The 24,768-nt window shown below is 48.2% G+C and overlaps 1 long non-coding RNA gene across 1 annotated transcript in view; it reads right to left on the reverse strand.

Moving 5' to 3' along the window:
- Nucleotides 1–24,768, reverse strand: part of LOC135826498 (uncharacterized) — a 111,513-nt gene that overhangs the window by 64,074 nt on the left and 22,671 nt on the right. The window contains exon 4 of the long non-coding RNA XR_010555311.1: nucleotides 15,044–15,145. This is a non-coding gene — a long non-coding RNA (uncharacterized LOC135826498). The remainder of the gene's footprint in view (nucleotides 1–15,043; nucleotides 15,146–24,768) is intronic.

Raw genomic sequence — 24,768 nt, forward strand, 5'->3', positions numbered from 1 at the left:
GTCGACGTACCCCACAGAAAGGGTATCAGGAGTTGCACACTCTTGGGGGGTTATATACTCTTGGTAACATTCATTTCAGTTCAGGACAAGTAAAGAAGACGGAGATCGTTTCGAAACAGTTTATTTCATACACAGAGCAGCAGGGCTTCAATATTTTGTGTGGCCACCGTTTGCTTTGATTAGGGCTTCAACACGACGTGGCAGTGACTCCACGCATGGGGAAACCGTGTCAGGAGCCAACGAGTCCCACTCCAGGTGCAGTGCCTGCACCAGCTGGTCAGCATTCCTGCAGCGAGGTGGACATATTCTCTTCTTGAGAGAGACCACAAATTCTTAATTGGATTCATGTCCGGCGAGCAGGGAGGTTGAAACAGGATGTTGGGTACTCCGCTATCGAGAAGATCCTGCTGTGCTTGAGCTGACGTGTGGGAGCGGCAAGGGCCACTCGTTTGCGAAGAATCTGATACCACTCGGTACAATGTCGGCTGCTTTTCTTTGGACGAACGCTGCTGCACTCCACGTCGGAGCAAAGGACAAATGCCGAACGGTTCTGAAAAGTGAAATGGCCCCGATGACGTGCACCTTTGCTGGATAGTGTGGCACCTCGCTTATCGCCTTGTCGTCCCGCGGGTACCAGGACATAACACGTCTGTCAGGACCCAACACAAAACATGCCTAGTCGTCTGCAAAGACAACGCGGTCAAAGTCAAACTGGCGATGCTGAATTCCCCATACTAGCTGGCTGTTCTTTGCTGCTTCTTTCAAAACAAACTTACGCACCGGCCGCCCGAAGCTGTCATTTCCCCACCGGGTTGCTCCGTGTCCAGAACCTCAGAAATCTTCTCACTGCTCGCGAAACGATTGGCAACGATGTGATCAGCAACAAACTCCATGCCCACAGGTGAGAGTCTCAGCATTGTTCCGCTGCCTGCCTGTCTTGCTACGCTTCTCCCAATTTCAACTCGATTGCATGTGTCCTTTACCTGAACATGGACAATAGAATCGAAGATTGTTTTGGGACTTGTTCTTGATTTTATCACATTATTGATGATCTGTTTCACTCACCTGAGTCTTCTTGTAACCAGTTATGTCCATAATTTGTCTCGGAGTATGACCTCCTCTGTAGAGGGTCGCTATTTTTTCTCGTCTACTCAATTCATTTCCTCCAAAGAACTCATTATTCTCCATTATTGAATAGGGCTTGTGAAGAAAGCTGTAGAGAATGGTTTCACCCCGTTTTGGAAATGGGATTGCGGAGCATGTTTGTGTGTACTTTGTTTGCTGTTCTGTCTGCACTGTGGACTCTGTACGAGATTTTGGGAATGGCCATGTCCTTCTTCTCTATCTCTTCATGAGCTGTACTCCGTGAAGTGAATAGGGATCTTTCGCATTTGCTGCGAATCGAATGTGAAACGAAAGTTTGATTCGGCTCGTAATGGTTTCGTTGAAAACAGATTCAGGTTTCGCAAGTCGTCATGCAAATGTGCATGGCAACTACGACTACGGCCGGTAGCTTGGCGTACGGGTGTTTACACGCACACGTGCATGGATCATGGAATCAAGGGAAAATATGTACAGTAAAACCTGTAACTAACGACCACCCCTTGGTGCCCGGAAAAGTGGTCGTTAGTGGCAGGTGGTCTTTAGTTAGAGGTTTGCACCGCGCGACCATATATGGATCCCATTATATGATATGTATGTCAAAATGCAGATAATACAATCCCCCGCCACTTGCGCACTGACATTTTTCTTTCAGATCATACAACACTTGGAGAGAGAGAAAATCAAGTTTTTTATACACCGGAAGCGATACGACCTTTTGACACGTATGTCGACTTACTGGGTTTCCAGAGCAGCGCTGGCCTGGCCAGGCAGTGGACTAGTCACTATCGACTCCAGCCAGCACAGACTGTCAGTGTGACCTGGTGACTGAGCTGTGTGATTGCACTTCGACAGAGAGCCGCTCAGTCTTAGTTTCTCCTTCCAGTAGTAACATCGATCAAAGAGCGCTTTGGATGCGCTTTCCAAGACGTTTCCAATCATGTTTGTTCTTGACAGCACTTGAAATTATGACAGGTGTAGTGCAGTCCACACTGATTCCACAGTAAAAATGAGACTGCGCTCATTTGTCCAGCTCAGGGAGTCGTAAAATACCGGGGTATTTTACGACTCCCTGGTCCAGCTGTAGTATCGAAACGACCATGGAAAATCATCAAAATTGCGAAAAGGAGCTTCAAGCAGGGAGTCGTAAAATACGATAGTTTACGACTCCCTGGCTTCAAGCAATGTTTGATTTGCTACATCGCGGTCGCTAGTTACGGGTCAAAATTCGACATTGGGACAAGAAAAGGCGGTCGCTGGTCGCGTTCAGCAGGTAGTCGCTAGTCACAGTGCATTTTGAATGTGAGACCGTCCGTGCCTGACAAAGTGGTCGGTAGAACCAGGCCGGTCGCTAGTCACGGTGGTCGTTAGTTACAGGTTTTACTGTACCTGGAAAAACATGTGTACCTGGCCAAATAAATGTGTACCTGACGGATTCGGAGCGCGCCACGAATGAAGAGGCTTCCATTCGTGAAAATGAGCTCTCCGCAGGGAGTCTGACGAATCCTCGAACCCAGGTGACGAACAAGCATGCGTTTCGTACCCGTACGTGTGGTGCGAAAAGTCCCTAAAGAAAGACATTTTGAACTGTTTTTAGCATGCAACACGTGCACTCCGAACTTTTACAAGAGGTGCGTACAGTTGAGTTCATACACACAAATCGCCAGTGATGTAATGGGAGCTGGCTTCGCGGCGCCGGCTTTGCACTTCGGGCCGGATTTCACCGAGTGCAACTGTTGTACTGTACCTTGGCTGAGGCGTAGTACACGTGCTGGAGTCCTTCCTTGCCATGAAAGGAACTGCTTCCTAATATAGAGATTAGGCACCATGAGCCCTGCTTGTAGAAAATATTGCATTAGTAGCACTGATACCTTTATGCGAATATGGGTTGGTCTCGCCTACGCATAAGGGCGTTCTCGTACTCGTGGTTCGGCCTGGGCTTTCCCCAGTACGGCTTCCTGCCATTGTATGCCGGACACCCCCATTGCCGCACGCCTAGCCACACACGTGGATTTTGCCTGCTGCTCGGTTGTCAGCGATAACTACGGCTTGCCATACGCTGCAAACCTACATTTCTGCGCATGGAGCGCGATAATGTCGTCTTCTTCCGCTCCGCAGTACAAAGTCATTAGGCTCTTCCTTTGATACATCGACGACGATCCGTTTTAGGCGACTCAGTGCAACATGGGATACAAACTCAAACAAATAAACTTACTTGCGAGAAAGATTTGCATCCAGAACAGATCCAGTCAACTGAGCGCAATGAGAACAAGAACAGCAACTCGCCACTCGTATTTTTTGCCGCGGAATTCAAATTGCTATTTTCTCGATTTTTTCCACAAAAGCTGTGGTCATGTGTCAGTGCGCTCTGGTTCAAATAACAAGGAAGCATACATAGTGTGCTGAAATGTGCTCGTCTGTATGGGTAGATAAGTAGAATATTCGTTCGTTCGTACGGTGCATATTCGTTAGAATATTCGTTCCTCATTTTGCTATTCGTTGCAGCACTGCTCTTAACCGTCCACCTCTCCACACTGCACTCTTGGCCCACAGTCACAACACCACTCCATAGCGAGGAAGTTCATTCTTGGGTAGATGTTCCATATCCTCCAGATAGCTGTTTCCTCAATAAGAGTTCCCCATTAGAGGTAGATAACAAGGAGCGCAGTGTGGAGAGGTGGACGGTTAAGATTATTTTCAAATGGCCGAGTTTGTCGCTACTTCGGAGTCACACAGTACTCCGATAAGTCAATTGACACACAAGTCAGCAGTACTCTTGATGACGTAGTCCGGGTTTTATCCCATCATAGCCTCCATTGGCGGCACGCGGGTAGAGGCATGGCGTCGCTGCCGGTATAGTCACAGCAGGACGTCCAGGTCGTCTCTCCAACTGCTCGACTTGTCGTCCAACTTCCGAATCAGGCCGAGCAATGTCCTGTTGAAGCGTTCAGCAGTTCCTTGGGACTGTGGGTGTCTGACGGCTCCTGCCTTCACTCGGACACCGAAGTACTTGAAGACAGATTCAACGAGCGCGTTCCGAAACTCAGACACATGATCCATGCGGACAACCTTCGGCGGGCCCCAGAGATTACACAGTGCCGTGAACGCCTTGGCAACACCGGAAGCATCATGTCGAGCCAACGGGATAACTTTGGCCCACTTAGTGAACGAATCGACTGCCGCTAGCACACAATGGTAGCGGCCACTTCGCTATGGACCAAGTTAAAGTGTGTCTATGACCACCTCTGACAATGGGCTCCCTGCGATGCTTGCTCAAGTAGGCGGCATAGACATCTTGCGGCGGCTGTTAGCTGCTTTGCACTGTACACACTGCTGAACGTGCCGCTGGCACTGGGCAGCCATATACGGAAAGTAGCAGCAGCTACGAACAACATCATACATGGTATTCCACGAACCATGACCTGTACTCGCTACAATGACAATGTCCGACACTATCTGCTGACGTCGCTGCACCACCACTTCGTGAAGGCCCTTGGCACGAACACGGCATGAGTTCGTCACCACATCGTTCAGCCAGCTAGCGGCAACCTTAAAATCTTTCATGAGCCGCACTTTTGTAGCACCCCAACGAACGGCGAGGTCGAGTCCTTTGATCGTTGCTTCCAGCTCGCTCACATTGATATGTCGTGTGTCTTCGGCTGGTCGAAGCCATGTCTTCAATGACGTGCCCGTCCACTTCAAAGACCGAAATACGATGCATCTCACCAGATCACATACTCGACATCTTTGTCTGACGGTACTTACCAGCTTCCTCGCGCGGGATCGCCATCACCAGTGACTCTTGCGTCCAGCTGACGACAGAACCCGGCAATTTGGTCGGATACGGGCTCGTCCGAGTCTGCCTCCATCACTGTGAGGCGCTTGATGAAACTGCAGGCGGGGCGAAGCCAATTTACAAACTGGCAGATGACCTGTTAGCCTACCGCACAATTTGAATATGGCACGCTTTGTCAAGACCTCTGGTACACGGAGGTCGCTGACATCTCGGCATCGCCAGGTGACCTCGCTTCCGGCGTCGCACAGTTCCAGGCCCAATACTCTTGACTCTTCTAGCGACTCGGTGGGCTTCGTGGGCAGGCTGTACTCAAGCATCGTCTTGGCACCGGCGTCAGCGCACTTTGACGGGGTCAGCATATCATCGATGTAGCTGTCAACGTCCGGGTAACCGCCGGTTGCATAACGGGCGATGATGCCCATGTCTCCATTATAAGCACAATGTGTAAATTCATTATCTGTACCGGCGAAAAAAACCCTGAAATGTGTGTGTCTGACATGAATTTGGCATGGCAGCATACATGCCTCTGAAATGAGGTTGAAATAATAATGGAACAGTCTCCAATAAAGGAACGTCTCCATTCATAGCACGGGGCGGAGGTACATTGAAAAAATTAAGGACCGTGCTTATATTAGAGATAATACGGTAGTCTAGGGTAGACTGAATAATAGACAAGTAGAATGTTTACTTTGCATCATTTGTTAAATTTCTACGGCCTTGTCGGAATGCAGCAACTTAAGCAAACACTGAGCTTAACAATTTCTGAATCTGTGGCTGGAAGGTGAGATGGTCATCTATCAATAAACCAAGGTATTTGGCCTATACAATTATTAATGTACGAAACAACAATGACTATCAAGGCTTGTTTGCTGCTACTTCAAGTTTCATGTTCTCGCAATCATGTTTCCTGATGATTGTGGGAGCATGAAACTTGAAGTAACTGTTAGCAGCAAACACGCCTTGATTGTCCTTGTTGTTTTGTATTATGCTCTGCCTTCGTGGTGTTGAGCACTGTCAGCACACTGGGTACATCCTCCGGTGACTTATGTACGTAACATTATCGGATCCTACTACTACGTAGTACAGTCATGTGCATGACATCTTTTACACGTTTTTTTATATTTTATTTTTATCATTTTTTTTTAATCACGTAATCGAAATAGACAGCATAATCGAAGTCGCTTCGTTGTAAAATGAGATTCACAGAAGCTTTTTTGCGATGCGATGGGTGATGCGACGCGATCTGCGATGGAGGCGTGCGATGCGAACTCGCGAAATACCATTCACAGAAGAAGTATGCGATGCGATGATACCTTGCTGATTGAGGTGAGGTACGTCACCATGGTATTCGTGAGGTTGGGTACAACTTGTACAAATTTACGGGCAACTCTTGAACCTTTGAAAACTTTGCTGTAGAAAAGGTCAAAATCGTATGCCAAATCGCTTGTCGAATAGCAAAAGTTGAGCCGAGCTCAACTTCTGCGATGGCCCAGTTGCGGCAGTTGCGTGGGCTGCAAGATGGCTGCGATTTGGGGATTTCCCGGTTTCGCGACCGTCGCATCGTGTGTCACATAGCGAAAATGCTTCTGTGAATCCCGCTTTATGATCAATTAGAAGGATAACCGATATAATCGTTTCAGCCCTAATATATACATGTACACACAAACATGCACATACACACCTCAATTCCCAACACACACACACACACACACACGCACACACACATGTACGTGTATACACACCGTGCGCCATGTATACGCCCGTCACAAAAGAAGCACGCAAATCCGCGAAATGTACTGGAGGTGTGTCATGTCCTGGACATGGACCATAATATGTATGTAGAGCGCATGCTCGCACGTGACCTTGGCCTTTTTCGGATATGGAGTTTGAGATGTACTGAAATCTGTAATGGCTTCGAGTGAGTGTGTGTGTGTGTGTGTGTGTGTGTGTGTGTGTGTGTGTGTGTGTGTGTGTGTGTGTGTGTGTGTGTGTGTGTGTGTGTGTGATCGAGCTGGATGAGTCCAAGTAGAACCCACCTGGGGTAGGACACAACAACTGGCGACGAAGATATGGCTCGGGTATCATCGCTTCAGCTGTTTACCGGCGGCGACTTTCAAGAGTTTGAGGAAAGACTTGAATTCTATTTTTTTGCCAATGATATTGGAACCGTGGCTGCTTCGGCCAATGCTGCAGACAAGTTGGCTGCCAGCAAGAAAAGGAAGGCTGTATTAGTGAGTTTGCTGTCTGCGGAAGTCTACTCGATTTTGAGGAGCCTCTGTTTGCCAGCGAAAGTAGCTGACAAGAAACTGTCAGAGATTTGCGATCTTTTGAGGAAGTATTTTCAACCTGCAATTTCGCAAGTTTCGGCGACATTCAATTTCCATCAGTTGAAGCAGAAGGAAAATGAGTTGACTGCGTATTTCATCATTCGTCTGAAGAGATTGGCTGTGAGGTGTGACTTTGCTGATCACCTCGATCGAGCACTTCGAGACCAGTTTATTGCTGGCTTGAGCAGCTCATCCACTCGGAATTTCTTATTGACGAAAGAAGATACTTCGGCACAGTCGTTCAATGACATCGTCAAACTAGCTTTGACGCAGGAATCGGCGGCGCGCGCGGCCGTGCAGCTGACCTCTCAGCAGGAAGTGCACAAGGTGAATCACCGGCCAGTGAAATCGCGTTCGCAGGCGCAGTCTGGTGTTTCTTGTCAATCTCACCAATCTCGAGAGCAGAGATTGTGCTACCGCTGTGGGTCTACTCAACACTTGGCGGATAAGTGCAAACACAAGGCCACTGAGTGTCGTCACTGCCACAGGAAGGGGCACTTGGAGCTTGTTTGTCGGCAGAAATCCACGTCAGACGCGTCGGTGCACAATGTTGTGACTGATGACGCTGGTGAGCATGAATCTCTTGAAGCAAAATAGCCGACATTGTCTCTTACACATAAATGACTGCGCTGTACATGTAGTGCATCACACCAGCAATCTGCTGTAGATCTACAGACAGTGCATGCAGCGAGCCGAGCATGCGCACTTGAGTAGGGTACTTGACTCCCATGCGCGATCGCTGGTCACAACTGAGTCTGTACACGCGACTGTGCTCGTGTCGTTCTGACTTGCAAGTGCACTCTGTACTGCACTGATGTACTGTATGACTGGACAGTATGTACTGTATGACTGGACAGTATGTACTGTATGACTGGACAGTATGTACTGTATGACTGGACAGGAACAATGCAAGTGCAGTTTTCAGTGCGTGGACTCGGCTACTAAAACATTTTGTGAAAGCAAACAAGCCTTCTTTATGATCTTGGTCATTTTTCTCAATCGACTCTGCGCTTCGAGCTAGATGTGTCCGTGGGGTGTTACCCAACTAGAACTGTAGTCCTCACATGCCCCGGGTCGCGAGGAGCTAATCACTTTTGTCAGCAGAACTCCTGCTCGGGACTCGACACATTTATTCCGTCCGATATCATCCCCGCTGCGAGTGGGGAGCTTCATGCCCACGATAAAAGAGAACGTCATGATATTTGAATCCTTTATCAGAGAAAGCTATTCGAGCTCAAAACGACACAAAACAATGGCCATGATAAAGATACTCGTACAGATCGCGATGTGACTGGCCTCCAAAAGTGCTGCAAAAGACTTGAAGTATTTTTCAAAACAAGATTTTGAAAAAAAGCTGAGGGCTCGAGTGCGGCGAACACGGCCAAATGCCATGTTTTCCTTGGTAACATGACGTCAGCCACATTATCACCATGGCGAGTTTTAGCGCTGATCTTGAAGTTCAGCGGCATCAGAAAAGTGTCCTTATTCTATCTGAGCAGGTGGGTACGTCACCATGGTATTCGTGGGGTTTGGTACAACTTGTACTAATTTACGGGCAACTCTTGAACCTTTGAAAACTTTGCTGTAGAAAAGGTCAAAATCGTATGCCAAATCGTTTGTCGCATAGCAAAAGTTGAGCTGAGCTCAACTTCTGCGATGGCCCAGTTGCGGCAGTTGCGTGGGCTGCGAGATGACTGCGATTTGGGGATTTCCCGGTTTCGCGCCCGTCGCATCGTGTGTCGCATAGCGAAAATGCTTCTGTGAATCCTGCTTTAGGCCACCCTTTGTTAATTCATTGTTTAACGTCCTTTTTTCGCGAAAAGGTAGGCGGGAGGGCGAAAAAAAAAGCCCATTCCAAAAACTGGAAACCCCAATCAAACATTTTGACCAGTAAAGCATGTGATATATACAATATTTCTGGGTCTAACGACACTTTCAGGCATAGAACAACACTCTTTGATGGTACATTGCATTGGAGCACATGCCTGATGAATCCAACAAAACAGGTACATAGCATGGAGTTAGCATGTCATGAATTCATTACATGAGCCAGAGCACGCTAAAATATGACCACAGACCAAACAATTCGATTTTTACTTTTTTCCCAAAAAATGGTCTAGTACACCTAACGTTCCCTCTCTGAGAGTTTTAGATTGATCCGACATGTCTAAGTGGTGCTATAGTGGTATTATATGTGGCACTATCAGAATTGTGGAATTCTATGTACAGTAAAACCTGTAACCAACGACCGGCACCGTGACTAGCGACCAGCCTGGTACTACCGACCACTTTGTCAGGCACGGACGGTCTCACATTCAAAATGCACTGTGACTAGCGACTACCTGCTGAACGCGACCAGCGACCGACTTTTCTTGTCCCAATGTCGAATTTTGACCCGTAACTAGCAACCGCGATGTAGCAAATCAAACATTGCTTGAATCTCCTTCTCGAAATTTTGATGATTTTCCATGGTCGTTTCGATACTACAGCTGGACAAATGAGCGCAGTCTCATTTTTACTGTGGAATCAATGTGGATTGCACTACACCTGTCATAATTTCAAGTGCTGTCAAGAACAAACATGATAGGAAACGTCTTGGAGAGCGCATCCAAAGCGCTCTTTGATCGATGTTACTACTCGAAGGAGAAACTAAGACTGAGCGGCTCTGTGTCGAAGTGCAATCACACAGCTCAGTCACCAGACTCACCACTACACCAGGTCACACTGACAGTCTGTGCTGGCTAGCTAGCATGCTACGGTATTATGTACTCACCTGTACGGAACACAGGCCAGGATACGTATACAGTGCGTATCGGTTATAGTGTGGTCGTATACAAGAATAATACTGCTTACAAGAATGAACACTCATTTTTTCATAATCATAACACATATTTTATGTGTATATTTATTCCTACAAGCAGTATTATCGCATAGTGGAATATATCGGCCCTAAGAATGGATTTTGTGTAGCAAAATATGCCAGATTAGTGCAAAGGGTATCGCCTGTAGTAATAACATCTGTGCTCTGTGCATACTAAATACAATAATATTCAACACAAAAAGAGTTATGCCCAAGGGAGCATTTGAGAATCACTTTTTCTGTCCAGTCGGACTCTTTTTTTCCGACTTCTCTTGTATCTGCTGCTCCGCAGTCGCCTAACACGACCGCGAGTCTGATTGATCCGTGTGTATCATGTGTACGTGTCCACATGCCAAACGTGCGCGCATATGATATGTCACACGTGCATATGATACGTCACACGTGATTTATCGTGTGTAAGAAATATCGGGAATAAGAATCAAATGTCATTTTTCAAACACCCACGCTATAACCGATACCTACTGTAATTATTACGATGGCGGATAATAGTCTACAGTGAAAGGTGCGAAAACTCGCATCATCGCCGCATCACGTACTGGTACACACCAGTACAGTTTACGCTACACTACATCCAAGTCGGAGCGACTGAGTTTCCACTGTAGATCTACACACTGATACCAGTTGCCAGTGTAGTCGCACACAGATGAGGATGGAGTCGATAGTGACTAGTGCACTGCCTGGCCAGGCCAGCGCTGCTCTGGAAACCCAGTGAGTCGACATACGTGTCAAAAGGTCGTATCGCTTCCGGTGTATAAATAACTTGATTTTCTCTCTCCAAGTGTTGTATGATCTGAAAGAAGAATGTCAGTGCGCAAGTGGTGGGGGATTGTATTATCTGCATTTTGACATACATATCATATAATGGGATCCATATATGGTCGCGCGATGCAAACCTCTAACTAAAGACCACCTGGCACTAACGACCACTTTTCCGGGCACCAAGGGGTGGTCGTTAGTTACAGGTTTTACTGTACATTGATGAGAGTGTCATTATGCACTCAGTTGGTATGTCACTTGATTCATTCTTTCTGGGGTGTTTACTCCGTCCAGGGTTTTGTAGCCTCAGCTGACAGGTACTCGGCCACATCCTTCTCCAGGTAGCTGAGCCTGGTGTCCGAAATACCTTCTGGTTGAAGCACCACAGGAGAGCCACCAGCTAGAACGCGATCAACCGTTGCAGATGTCTGAAGTAGTTGGTATTCGACTTCTTCACCATCACAATCCACCTTCATAAACAACACACCGGGCTTGCCCTTCGTTACTCTGAAGTGTTGGTACTTTGTAATGCCCTTGACGGCCTTGAAGAATTTAGCTAGGAAACTGCTCCAATCCAGCCAATCCCAGCATAGGCGAACAGCAATATTCGCATCACATGAAGAATCAATAGCAAGCACAACATCTGCCATTGAATCTACCTCAGAGTTTCTGAAGTTTTGCTTAAGCCTGCCAAACTTAGCATCAACACTGCAGCGGGTGTGTCCTACACGCATGAAAGATAAAATTATTTCATCTGACAAACCATGCATCACACGCTAGTACAAGTATGCCATCACTGTACGGTTCTTATTCTGACCAACGCAGTTGTTAGCATGCATGCAGACCTTGCGCTCTGGAAGAGTTTGCCCGTAATGGTGCAGCATGCTAACAACTGCGTTGGGACCGTGTGCTTTAGCCCCATCTTGGCCAATAGATTCAGCTTCGTGGAATATGTAGTTAGACTGCGTGTTCCTAGCCTCATTACAAACACCGAATAAGTGAACTTTAAAGCGAGATTTAAAATAAAGTGGGCCAACTTGTCTAGTGTGGTGCGGGAGCTCAAGCTGTTGTGCGTAATCAAAAGTTACATGTGCAGCTGCCGAGACATTACCAGATTCAGTTGCTTCCACCAGCAACTTCTTGGCGTCCGCGATACTTGATTTTTAGAACTCGCGCTCCTTGTCTGCTGCATCGATGTGTTGCTGAAGCCTTTCTACAGCGTCACGAGTCGGCTCTTCTGTTTTTGCAAGCCGTACCTTCTCTCGCATCCTCTCACATCGTGCGCAGACATCTGAACGGCGTTTCATAAAAACGATGTTTGATGCGCGTTGCTTCCAGATTTTCCGGAAAGTCGTGAAGCCAAGCGGTCTAGTGTCCTCCATGTCACCATACTTCCTGTACAGCCTTTTCTTAGTCAAACTAGCCGGTAAGTAAATCGGTGCTGGCTTGCCACGGCCACGTGGCGCTGCTGGCTGTGGTATGCCATGGCACGATGCATAGTGCTCTAAGAACTGCACTACACACGTGATAGTGCACTCTGAAATCTTGGTCGGACTACTGGATCCTACACGGCCATGCGTAGGTGGCAATGATTCGTTGTTCTCAACACATTTCATAAGTGAGGTCAAGATAGCCCGTGAGATGCTATGCACTTCCAGATACGCATTGCGGCACACAATCTTGCCCAGCACGCAGTATGTTATACTCATATTCCGGGCACCAGTGCCCTCCTGTACACGGCTTGATCCACTCGCAAGTGAGCCCAAGATGTACTGTTTGCGCTGCCTACTGCCCATGTTAGCCATGTTGTGCATGAGGGCACTCAAATCATCGATCTGAGGTAGTAGCAGAGCGCAGTGATTGGTTTTACACTTACAGCCAATGCTGGCATTGTCACGGATTTGTGAAGCAATGTGCGCTCTGGACAAATCATCAGCCGACTCACCTCGCAAATCCGTGTCGCTGCCAGGTCATCATCAGATGACCTGGCCATTAGAGGTAGATAACGAAGAGGGCAGTGTGGAGAGGTGGACGGTTAAGACTATTTTCAAATGGCCGAGTTTGTCGCTACTTCGGAGTCACACAGTACTCCGATAAGTCAATTGAAAAACGCTTCTGCAATACTCTCGATGACGTTGTCCGGCTTTCATCCCACCATGTCCTCAATTGGCGACACGCGGGTGGGGGCATGGGGTCGCTGTCGGTATAGTCACAGCAGGACGTCCACGTCGTCTCTCCAACTGCTCGACTCGTCGCCCAACTACGAATCAGGCGAAGCAATGTCCTGTTGAAGCGTTCAGTGGTTCCTTGGGACTGCGGGTGTCTGATGGCTCCTGTCTTCACTCGGACACCAAAGTACTTGAAGACAGACTCAACGAGCGCGTTGCGAAATTCAGACCCATTATCCATGTGCAGAACCTTCGGCGGGCCTCAGAGATTACACAGGGCCGTGAATGCCTTGGCAACAGGGGAAGCATCATGCCGAGCCAACGTGATAACTTCGGCCCACTTAGTGAACGAACGCTGACATGAGGCGACGGGTGCGCATCGCTAACAGACGCGACAACATCAGGCTTGGCGGGTCCAAACCGGATTCCATTGGTCCCGGGTTTCGGCACCATAAGCTGTAAGGGAATTACTGGCTGCGCCTAAGTCTATCCTCTACCATGGCACACTAACCAGAAGAAAACAAGTCTTCAATTACAGATAGGAATACATTTCGTGAGAGAGAGTAAAACTACAAGTATCGGTAAAACATCGTCCAATTTGAACTTTGACTTTGGACATCAACGCGTGCACTTGAGACGATAAAACTTGATATGAAGGAAGGTAAGGTACAGAATGACAACTGGCCAAGTGGAATTTATTGTCCAAGGAAGGGTTCATACGTTATTGGTCCTCCTTGTCGCTGCTCCCGGCGCTGGTGACAAATATTTGTTTCGCAAGCTCATCTCTCTTCCTCTCCGCTGCCTGACTATTTTCTAAAGGGAAGTCGACCGTGACGATCGCCTTCTCTATAGGACTTTGCGTGGGCAGCACGACTGCCTGTGTGGTTCAAATCAGTCGCCGTTCTTTGCAAGATTTATTTTGAACGACGATGACTCGTACAGTACTTGCAAATCTCCACGATTCGCTGGATACTCCGAGCGTTGCACTGGAGGCGAGGGAACTGCGATGTCAGCTTGGCGAGCGATCTCTGAGGTGATCTCGGCCGTTTTGCAAATGGAACTGATTCCGAGTAGCCGATTACTTTCTTGTGCGGCGAGCTGCTCTTGCCTGCCCAGTGTGACAAGATAATCTATAATTATTGATGCGGCGCTGAACCAATCAGAATCACGAACCTGTCACTCTCGAAATCTAGCTAGACCTTTCAGGTACTAGTAAACTAACCTACTAACCAAAATTGGGATGAAATGGGCTGCCAAGTGAGCATTGGCGACATAATAACAAAGCTGAAAGATAAGCGACAATATTGCTGACGCGGACCAAGTATAATCGTTTCAGCCCTAATATAATTATACATGTACACACAAACATGCACATACACCCCCCCCCCCACCCCCCCCCCCCCCCCCCCGCTACACACACACACACACACACACACATGTACACGCATACACACCGTGTACCATGTATACGCCCGTTACAAGAGAAGCACGCAAATCTGCGAAATGTACTGGAGGTGCACCCACAGATTTTCTCTTATAGCAACGATAGCGAACAAGATCTGAATGAGACAGATCAAGACTAGTGCCAGATAACTGCCTAATCCATACAACCTGTGAAGCCATGAGAATCGACCACCAATGCACACGTGGTCTGCACAACACGAAGGACATCAGTATAGAACGGCTAAGACGGTTGCCTATCCTTGCTGTATGCACACACTCACGCACGCACCCCCCCCCCCCCCCCCCAACACACACACACAAACACACATACACCAGGAAATATATTTACGCCACTTTAGAATGTAGGGACGGCCCTTGTATGGACCCAAGAGTGAATGGTGTGCCATGGTCTGCTCTACTGGCAGATGGTGGAATCCGTAAGGTTAAGTTCTGTTGCTCTGGCCTGGCGCGAGTGACTAGATGCTACTTGTTGTGATCGAATATATTGCTCAAACCACGTTCTGGAAAAAAATTCTTAAGGAGAATCAAGGATAGAGATTGCTCAACTTACATTGTTCTTTACAGAGATCGTGTCGGGTTGGAGGTCTAGTAGATACTTGACTACTTCCAGATGTCCATTCCTGGCAGAGTCATGAACAGGAAGATCACCGGTCTGTGTACAGGTAACACACATGACAAGACATTCCTGTGCGTTATCCATCAGAAAAGTATCTATATTGGATATAAATGTGTTAAGCACCTTCTCCCGTACAACCTTTTCCAAGCTGGTCGGCATGCACCCCATACTACGTCGTAGTCACCTTTTGTCTCCTTTTGTCACCTTTTGTTCCGTTGGCCTGGGTAGCTACTTGTGCGCCCATATTTGTCATAGCTACCCAGGCCCTTTACCTTCGCGTTCACACTTGATCTCTAGGTCTTGTCTCTCTCTTCCGGATATCTCAGTCGGTAGAGCATGAGATCCCATGCACAGTCGTCCTCAACCGCCATTCGTCTCGTCCTCAGTAATCCTCGTCTCGCCTATGTCAACCTGGTCTCGTCCATGTCAACCTCGTCTCTTCAATGTCAATCTCGTCTCGTCCAAGTCATGCAGGTCGGCTATTTTCTTTATTTCTCTCTTTCTTTTCATCTGTCCTTCGTCGTCAAATTTATTTTCAGTTTATTTTATTTCGTGATTTTTGTTGTGCGTGTGTGCGCGGGTGTCCTTCGTCAATATTAGTTGTCCGATGGTGAGCCACGCTCTTTTATTCATGTCGCATTAATTGGCAGAAGAGTAACTATGCTGCATAGCTATGCAAATCAGAAGGCAATGTTCCTTGCTTTTAGTTTTTTTTATGTGTGCCAATTATTTTGTGAATGGGTGTTTGGTCCGTCGTTGGCAATGTCTACGCTACCATGAGTGATGTGTAAATACTTTAGAGTACAGGAACATCATAACTGTAGTGCATTATTAGTATAACACTTTTGTGACACCCGGGCGTTGTGTGTGTGTGCGTGTGTGTGTGTGTGTGTGTGTGTGTGTGTGTGTGCGCGCTGTGTGTGTGTGTGTGTGTGTGTGTGTGTGTGCTTTTTTTCTCTACTTCCTCAGCCATTTTTTCTATTTTTCTCGTCTTATTATTTCCCGCGAGGCCGCGGTTCCTTTTTTGCGCAGGGGAGGTATGTTAGGTACCTCCTCCCATACAACCTTTTCCAAGCTGGCCTGCATGCACCCCATACTACGTCGTACTCACCTTTTGTCTCCTTTTCTCACCTTTTGTTCTGTTGGCCTGGGTAGCTACTTGCGCGCCCATATTCTCCATACCTACCCAGGCCCTTTATCTTGCCGTTCATACTTGATCTCTAGCTCTTGTCTCTCTCTGCCACAATGTAGTCGTTTCGTTTGCCTTGGTCTCTGTCTCTCCGTCTCCCAAATAAGTGTTGTCCCATCTAACTGTTCCCGTTGTCCATTGTTGTCTCTGGAGAATATTCCGTCGTCCTCCACAAATGTAGTGCCCAACTCACTATGATGTGGGGTTATAGGCCATTCACACGACATGCAAACTCACTTTTATCGTACTGTCTCCAAGGATATGTACTCGGATACGATAAACTTGGACTCACGCATGCAACTGATTTTTTATCTTGGCCAAGGCCCTTTTGCTCGCGATTATCTTTGCACGCCTGGAAAAGTGTCGGTTGTTGAAAGTGCGTACTGCAAATGCAGTGCTTGAACAAAGGAAAACTCAAAATTTAACATTTCACCGTATTTTCAGGGGGTCACTTTGGATACATTGACGGTTGCACAGTTTGCCCAGCACCTTGTGAACTGGATCATGGTTTGCCAGTGTTATCTTGATCACACGCGGGCAAATGTTTGCACGTCATGTGAATGGCCTATAAATTCAGTTAACCCTTGTTAGCGCTCATCACAGACTCCCACTGCTCATCACAGACTCCCACTGCTCATCACAGACTCCCACTGCTCATCACAGACTCCCACTGCTCATCACAGACTCCCACTGCTCATCACAGACTCCCACTGCTCATCACAGACTCCCACTGCTCATCACAGACTCCCACTGCTCATCACAGACTCCCACTGCTCCTCACAGACTCCCACTGCTCATTTCCTCATGTTCCTTATACATAGGCAGCATGTCCTTTTTTTTACCTTTGGCACCTGCATACATGTGCAAAGTATGCACTGCCTTACACGTCTGCAGGTGCACACTGCACTCATCGGGCAAACTGATACGCCTCCTACATGCAGCACGCAGTTACCATAATTATAGGGTACACAGGGCCTTGCACCTGTCCCAGCTGGGGTTTGCACTTACAGCTCAGCGATCAGAAATATGTTTTTCTATTACAGCAGTTCGGAGAGCTCAAACTGTTTAGTTGTTGTTTTCTGCTTCTTGTCCGCAGTAATGGTTGGCTTTTGAATTCTTTTTCCCACCATCCCACCCTTACCACTATCTGTAACTAGGATCTCACTACCGGTCCACTCTTCACAATAAACACTGGGTGCTGGCGCAACTCTTAATGGCAATGGTTTAACTCGTTCAATCACTCCGTGCTCTATGTTGAGCCAACACACGCGCTCTATGTTCAGCCACCATACGCGCTCTATGTTGAGCCACTCACTCTATCGCGCTCTATGTTGAGCCACTCACTCTCTCGTATTCTATGTTGAGCCACTCTCTCTCTCTCTCTCTCTCTCTCTCTCTCTCTCTCTCTCTCTCTCTCTCTCTCTCTCTCTCTCGTGCTCTATGTTGAGCCACATTGCCTCACTCGCAGCCAGCATCCGTATAACTCCAAACCCCGTGCCCTGTGTGTTGGTGTACTTCATAGCAGTGTAGCATCTGCATGTGCATCTGGGATGTGGGCTAAAGTGAGTTATTCTCACGCACATACACACTACTCTGATAAGTCAATTGACAAACTGTTTGCCAGGTTAAGGTGGAAAACCCCAATACATGTCTCACTGCCGGGCAAAAAATGCCGGTGAGTAGAATATGCTTGCCTGGAACTGACAGCCTACACGTTGTCTTTCCCAGCCCAGGATGCAAGGTTGATGCCAAGTCATTTGTTTTAAGGTTCTACGCCTGCATCGCTTGGTAACATTTGTACACACCTCCGCTTTTACAACTGTTGTGATGATCTGATTGTTACTATAGTCAGTTTCAAAAAGATTCCTGATTTCAGTCCTGGCGATCGCCCGGGGAGTTTGCCGTCTTACCGTATGAGCGCTCGAGCGCTGCCTGGAAAAACTCACTGTGAACTCGAAGAAATATTCCGCGCGAAAGCATGAAAAATGACAACTCACTGACATCGGTACTCGTACATGTTCGTCTTGTTTACAACAAACGAGTTCTTCCTCGCATCGATATGGAGTCAGAGAGGACATGTCGAAAGACTAAGTGTGGTAAATTTTGACGAGCGGGATGCGTCCGTATGTGTGACCAAATAGATTATTTGAGCTGCCGCGGATGCAATTATTTACTCTCACGATGTGACGAAAACGGCATCGAAACAGACTCATTCCCAAGGCCTTGAAGTGGCAAAGCTATCCGTGTGACTTCGACGACATTTTGAGAAAAGCAGACGCCTGTGAAAGCTGATAGAAGACGGCGTTGACTCCTAAATTCAAATAAATTGGCGATCTTCAAATACTAAAATAATTCTCAAACAGAAATCGATCGATCGATGTGCCGGTGTATCCAACAACACGTACGTAGGTACAGCGCAATGACTTCCGTGTTCACTCACACGGTTTCAGTGTTGTGTGTGTTCACAACTTCACATGGCATGAGCCAGTCAAGTGCCAGTCAGTTCGGCAGGAAACACGAGCTCCAACAACAAGTCGTTTGGCGCAGCCACCTTCTTTGTCTTGTGCCAGCGCGATCACCAAAACAATGAAAAAGTGAAGAAGAAATGTTTGACTTGAAGATTTGTTGGGATTTGAACTCACAACTTCATGGTCAGCAGACAGCATTCTTAACCACAAGGCCAAAAAGGAAGGGATAAATCGTGGGTTTTGATAACAAATCGATACTGGCTTCCAGGGCAAATTATAAACCATGGGAAAAGGCCAGAAACCTGGCCGAAATACTAACTCCTTAACGGTTGGTCCAATTGTTCCGAAACCTTCACAGACCAATTTGCCGTGCCCTAACAAGCCGTTTTATGTACTTTGTTGTCCAAATTTCCATTATCTTCATACTTTTTAAGACCCAAACTTGATTGCTTATCTTTTTGAAACAGACTGTAGTAGGGGTGAAAGTTAGCACTGAGATCCCGAGTTTGAAACCTCTGATTTTCTCCGATCGAATATTTGAGTATTCGAGAATTCATATCGCAGACCAAGGGCCTTTTAAAAACCACATGATCCAACCCAAAAACTATTTGGTTTTTCTGGTTGAGCTCCCGGCAGCTCTATCTCTTGCGAGAGACTTTTGTTCCTTGAAAATGTTTCCAGACAGATGAGTTACTACTAGATGAGTTGCTTGAATAAGCCGAAGGCAACTATATTTACGGAGCGCAGTAAGAATGACTCGTCCCTCAGAGCAGGAACGTTCAACGCTCGTTCCTTGACAAGCAACATCAAGGAAAATACAATAATACAAGATTTCGAACAATACAGGCTTGACATCCTCGGACTGACGGAGGCCTGGCTGAACGGAGCCGGTGTAGACACGTACGGCAACGGACATGTTCTGTATCGTTCGGGTGGCTCGTCGTCCAGAGCTGGAGTTGGCCTTCTGATCAACAAGAAACTAATAAATAATGTGGAGTCGTACAAATTTATCTCCGAACGGATGATATCAGTTCGTCTCCGAAATGGACCTCCACCTGACAGCAACTCCCTCACGGTGGTCTGCTGCTACGCTCCGACGCTGCAACGCTCGACATCACATCCTCAGGAAACAGATGACTTCTACTCCTCACTACGAGGTATTGCCCAGGAGGTCAGTAGAAGAGATGATTTTATGATATTGGGAGACCTGAATGCAAAAGTAGGGAGCGCCCGACCTGCTTCAGGAGGCGCAGTGGGATGTTTCTCCAAGCACGTATCAAGCAACGCGAACGGTGAGAGACTGATTGAGCTGTGTGAGGAGCAAAATCTGATTTTATGCAACACCATGTTCAAACATCGTATGCAGCATCATTCGACATGGTTCTCGGATGGGCTCGTACACAGGGATGGCCAACCTGTTTGAAACATGATTGATTTTGTGATTATGCGAAGATCAAACACAGTGCGCGTTGTGAATGCCAGATCATACGGTGGATTCACAACAAGATCCGATCACCATCCGGTTATTGCAGATTTTCGACTAACATTCTGGCGGTGTACAACATATAAAGCAACCAACGACCGCTGTTTCATCAAGTACAACGAACCCACACAAGACTCTGCTGAAAGTTTCAAAATGCCATAGCAAGCACGTTGCCAGACATAAACACCCCGCCTGAAGATATTTCCACGCTAGACCAAATCTGGGAGAGATTTGTGTCATCTGCCCATGCAGCAGCGGAAAAGGCATTTGGAAGAAAGAAACCACAGAAGAGGATTGCTAGAAGTACGAGCCCTGCTGTTATTGAGCTATCAACTCAACAAAAAGAAATCCACAGCCAGATACAGCCGGATACATATGGAAAAAGATCCAAACAAGCAGAAAGAACTAACACGAAGTAGAAACAAGATCCTTCACCGTATCCGAGCATTACTCAGAAACGAAGGTGACTTATATTGGCTGCACAAAGCGGAGGCAGTTGACGCATTATGCCCGGATGCAAGATCGTACTTCAATGCCATCAAACAGCTAAAAGCACTTCGTGGGGACGGACGTAACACGGACATTCCTCTCATTGTTGATGCGGGCGGATGAGAGTTGGCAACAAGCCATGAGAAATCGGAGGCCTTTGCCACCTTCTTCTCCAGGAAGTGCAGTGTCACTGGCCAGGATCTTACTTCTAACGACTTACCTGACCTTGATGCAACCGGAGCACCGGCACTCGCAGCCGTTCATTTTCGCCCCGCCACTGTCTACCGTCTGCTAGCGTGACTCGACATATCAAAGGCGACTGGTCCTGACGGCATTTCCGCCCGGGTCCTGAAAGAGTGTGCCAAAAAACTTGCGAAGCCTTTGTCCCAGCTATTCGCTCTCTGTTTCAGGTGCGGAGTTCAACCAGAATCTTGGAAGACAGCTAACGTAGTACCGATCCACAAACGGTCCTCGCGCTCTGTTCTGAAGAACTACCGCCCGGTCTCGTTATTATGCATAATGTCCAAAGTAATGGAAACTATTGTCAATCGCCAACTGATGAACCATCTTCAGCGCCAGCAGCTCCTCACTCCCCACCAGTTTGGGTTCCGCAGAGGTCTCGGCACGGCAGACGCTCTAGAGGCGCTTCATAACGCCTGGGTGGGCATCGTTGGCCAAGGTGGCGCGGCACGAATTCTCGCAGTCGATATAGCCGGGGCCTTTGACCGGGTCTCCCACATGGGCCTCCTCTACAAGGTCCGGGAGCTCGGCATTACTGGCACTCTCTATAGCTGGCTATCGTCTTATCTTGACGGCCGTTCACTCCAGTGCTTAGTCGGCGGTCAGATTTCTTCTCTCTACCCAAACTCTGCAGGGGTGCCCAGAGGCAGTATATTGGGCCCTACGCTGTTTCTAATATACGTGAATGACGCTGCCGATGTTCTTGATGGCAATGCTCAGCTTGAGGCCTACGCGGACGATACGACACTATACAGTCTAGTATCCTCAGCTCAGTGCCCTCGGGACGCTGCACACACCTTGCAGGTATCCACAAACCGCCTGCATGAGTGGGGTTGCCGGTGGAAAGTGTCTTTCGAGCCCACCAAGTCACAGGCTATGACTGCTACCCTCCGACGCACTGACCTAGACCTGCCCCAAATCCTGTTTGGTGGTACCCCTGTACCGGAGGAAACCAGCATATCACTGCTTGGTGTTCGATTTGACTCCAAATTGTCCTTCGCTAGTCACCTCAGGACCGTGACCATCCGCGCCCAGCAGCGCCTCGGCTTTCTCCGACAAGCGGCCCACATTTTAACGCCAGCTGGCCGAACGACTGTCTACAAGGCATTCGTGAGGCCCCTGATGGAGTATACCCCGCTTGTGTGGATGGGCGCGCCAGCCAGCCACATCCAACGTCTGGATAATGTTCAACGCCGCGCACTGCGCATCATTGACCCTGGTGCAATTCTCCCCAGTTTGGCTGTCCGCCGGACTGTTGCTGCTCTCTCGTGCATGTACAAATTGCATTTCATCACTGGTCCTCCTCAGCTACTTGCTGTATTGCCACCGCATCGCGTTTCTCCAGCCAACCCCAGAACCAGGAACCAGCACAATAATGCCACTAGCTACGCCTATCAACTGTCAGACACGCTCCCTGTCTCAGCTCCATCCGTCGTGAAGCGGTCGTTCCCGTACTGCTGTATTGGCGCATGGAGCTCCCTTCCTCACAGGCTGCTGTCTCAGCGCCCACACAAAACATGTTTTCAGTCATTCAAGACAAAGGTCTACCGACACCTGAGAGACAGCAACTGGTACTGGGCAACAGATTCCCTGTAATTTTTCGAGCTCGTCGCTTGCCGGACCCGCTAATCCGCGTACCTGGCCTTGCTCAGAGTGCTCAGCTGTGTTTTGCATACATGCAAAAAACTTGTTATGATTCTTTTCTTTTCTCTGTTTATTCTTTTACCAGGCGTGGGCCATCCCCTGGATAATCAAAATGGGTGCCTTATTATTTTTCTGTTTTTTAGCTTGTTTTCTTTACACTTCCTTGTGCGAGTTTCGTATCAGATCTATTAAAAAAATTCATAAGTTTTGGTTGATGAAGTTTACATGTACATTGTACATCAGTCCAAACACTGATAATTTACAATCTCTTTTCATCTTGTTTTTAGTTTTCTAAACACCTACCGGTACTTTTACACATTCTACTTCCCCATAGCTAGATCTAGCTTTCCTTTACATTTCTGTTTCTTTTTCCTGGTGCGTGCTTGTGGCATTGAAGCCGAGACCTTTGGTCGGCACGCGGGTAGAGGCATGGGGTCGCTGTCAATATAGTCACAGCAGGATGTCCAGGTCGTCTCTCCAACTGCTCGACTTGTCGTCCAACTTCCGAATCAGGCCAAGCAATGTCCTGTTGAAGCGTTCAGCAGTTCCTTGGGACTGTGGGTGTCTGACGGCTCCTGTCTTCACTCGGACACCGAAGTACTTGAAGACAGACTCAACGAGCGCGTTCCGAAACTCAGACCCATTATCCATGTGGACAACATTCGGCGGGCCCCAGAGATTGCACAGTGCCGTGAACGCCTTGGCAACAGGGGAAACATCATGTCGAGCCAACGGGATAACTTCGGCCCACTTAGTGAACGAATCGACTGCCTGTAGCACACAATGGTAGCGGCCACTTCGCTATGCACCAAGTTAAAGTGTGTCTATGACCACCTCTGACCACGGGCTCCCTGCGATGCTTGCTTGCGTAGGCGGCATAGACGTCTCGCGGCGGCTGTTAGCTGCTTTGCACTGTACACACTGCTGAATGTGCCGCTGGCACTGGGCAGCCATATACGGAAAGTAGCAGCGGCTACGAACAACATCATACATGGTATTCCACGAACCATGACCTGTTCTCGTATGTAAAGCAGACAATAATCAGCGACTAGCTTCGGTGCCACGACTGAAAGTTCCACGACTCCATCGATAGGCAACTACACACTACGGCACAGCAGGCCATTCACGATCACAAGCTGTGAACCGACCTTCGTGAACAACTCGAGTAGTGGGCGGCCTCCTTCAATCTGCGAGCTCACCTCAGTGATCAGTGCATCGGTGTGCTGAGCGGCCGCAATGTCGTGTTGCTGAACTGGACAGCTAGTGGCAGACTTCGAATCTGTCACGAGCCGCACTTTTGTAGCACCCCAACGAACGGCGAGGTTGAGTCCTTTGACCGTTGCTTCCAGCTCGCTCACATTGATATGTCGTGTGTCTCCGGCTGGTTGAAGCCATGATCGGTCTTCAATGACGTGTCCGTCCACTTCAACCACCACGTCTGTCCACTTCAACCACGCTAGCACAGTAGTCCATCAGCATCAGTACATCAGCATAGAACGGCTAAGATGGTAGCCTATCCTCGATGTAACTGCAGGCGAGGTGAAGCCAACTACAAACTGGCAGATGGCCTGTTAGCCTACCGCACCATTTGAATATTGCAGGCTTCGTCAAGACCTCCGGTACACGGAGGTCGCTGCCATCTCGGAGTCGCCAGGTCATCTCGCTGCCGGCGTCGCGCAGCTGCAAACCAAATCCTCTCGACTCTTCCAGCGGCTCAGCGGGCTTCGTGGGCAGGCTTTACTCAAGCATCGTCTTGGCACCGGCGTCAGCGCAATTTGACGGGGTCAGCATATCATCGATGTAGCTGTCAACTTTTCGGGTAACCGCGCGTTGCATAATGGGCGATGATGCCCATGTACTTCGGTGCAATACTGAGCCCAAAGCCCATTCGTGTCATCACGTATGGCTTTCCGTTCCAAAGGACAGTCTAGTACTTCAGAAACTACTTAGCGACGTGGACTTGGAGATACACTTTCTTGATGTCCAAGAGCTTGAAATCTGCCGGGCAACCAGCCTTTCTCCATTTACGCAGAGACTCCTCCCAGGCAGGTGCATCATCACCAGGGTCCGATTGGAGCCGGGCATTGAGGGAGAGGTAGTCGAGCACTGGTCAAACGACTGTCGTTACCTTGTGCTCTTGCACCTC

This window comes from Sycon ciliatum, chromosome 10 (genome assembly GCF_964019385.1).
Source record: "Sycon ciliatum chromosome 10, ocSycCili1.1, whole genome shotgun sequence".
NCBI lineage: Eukaryota > Metazoa > Porifera > Calcarea > Leucosolenida > Sycettidae > Sycon > Sycon ciliatum.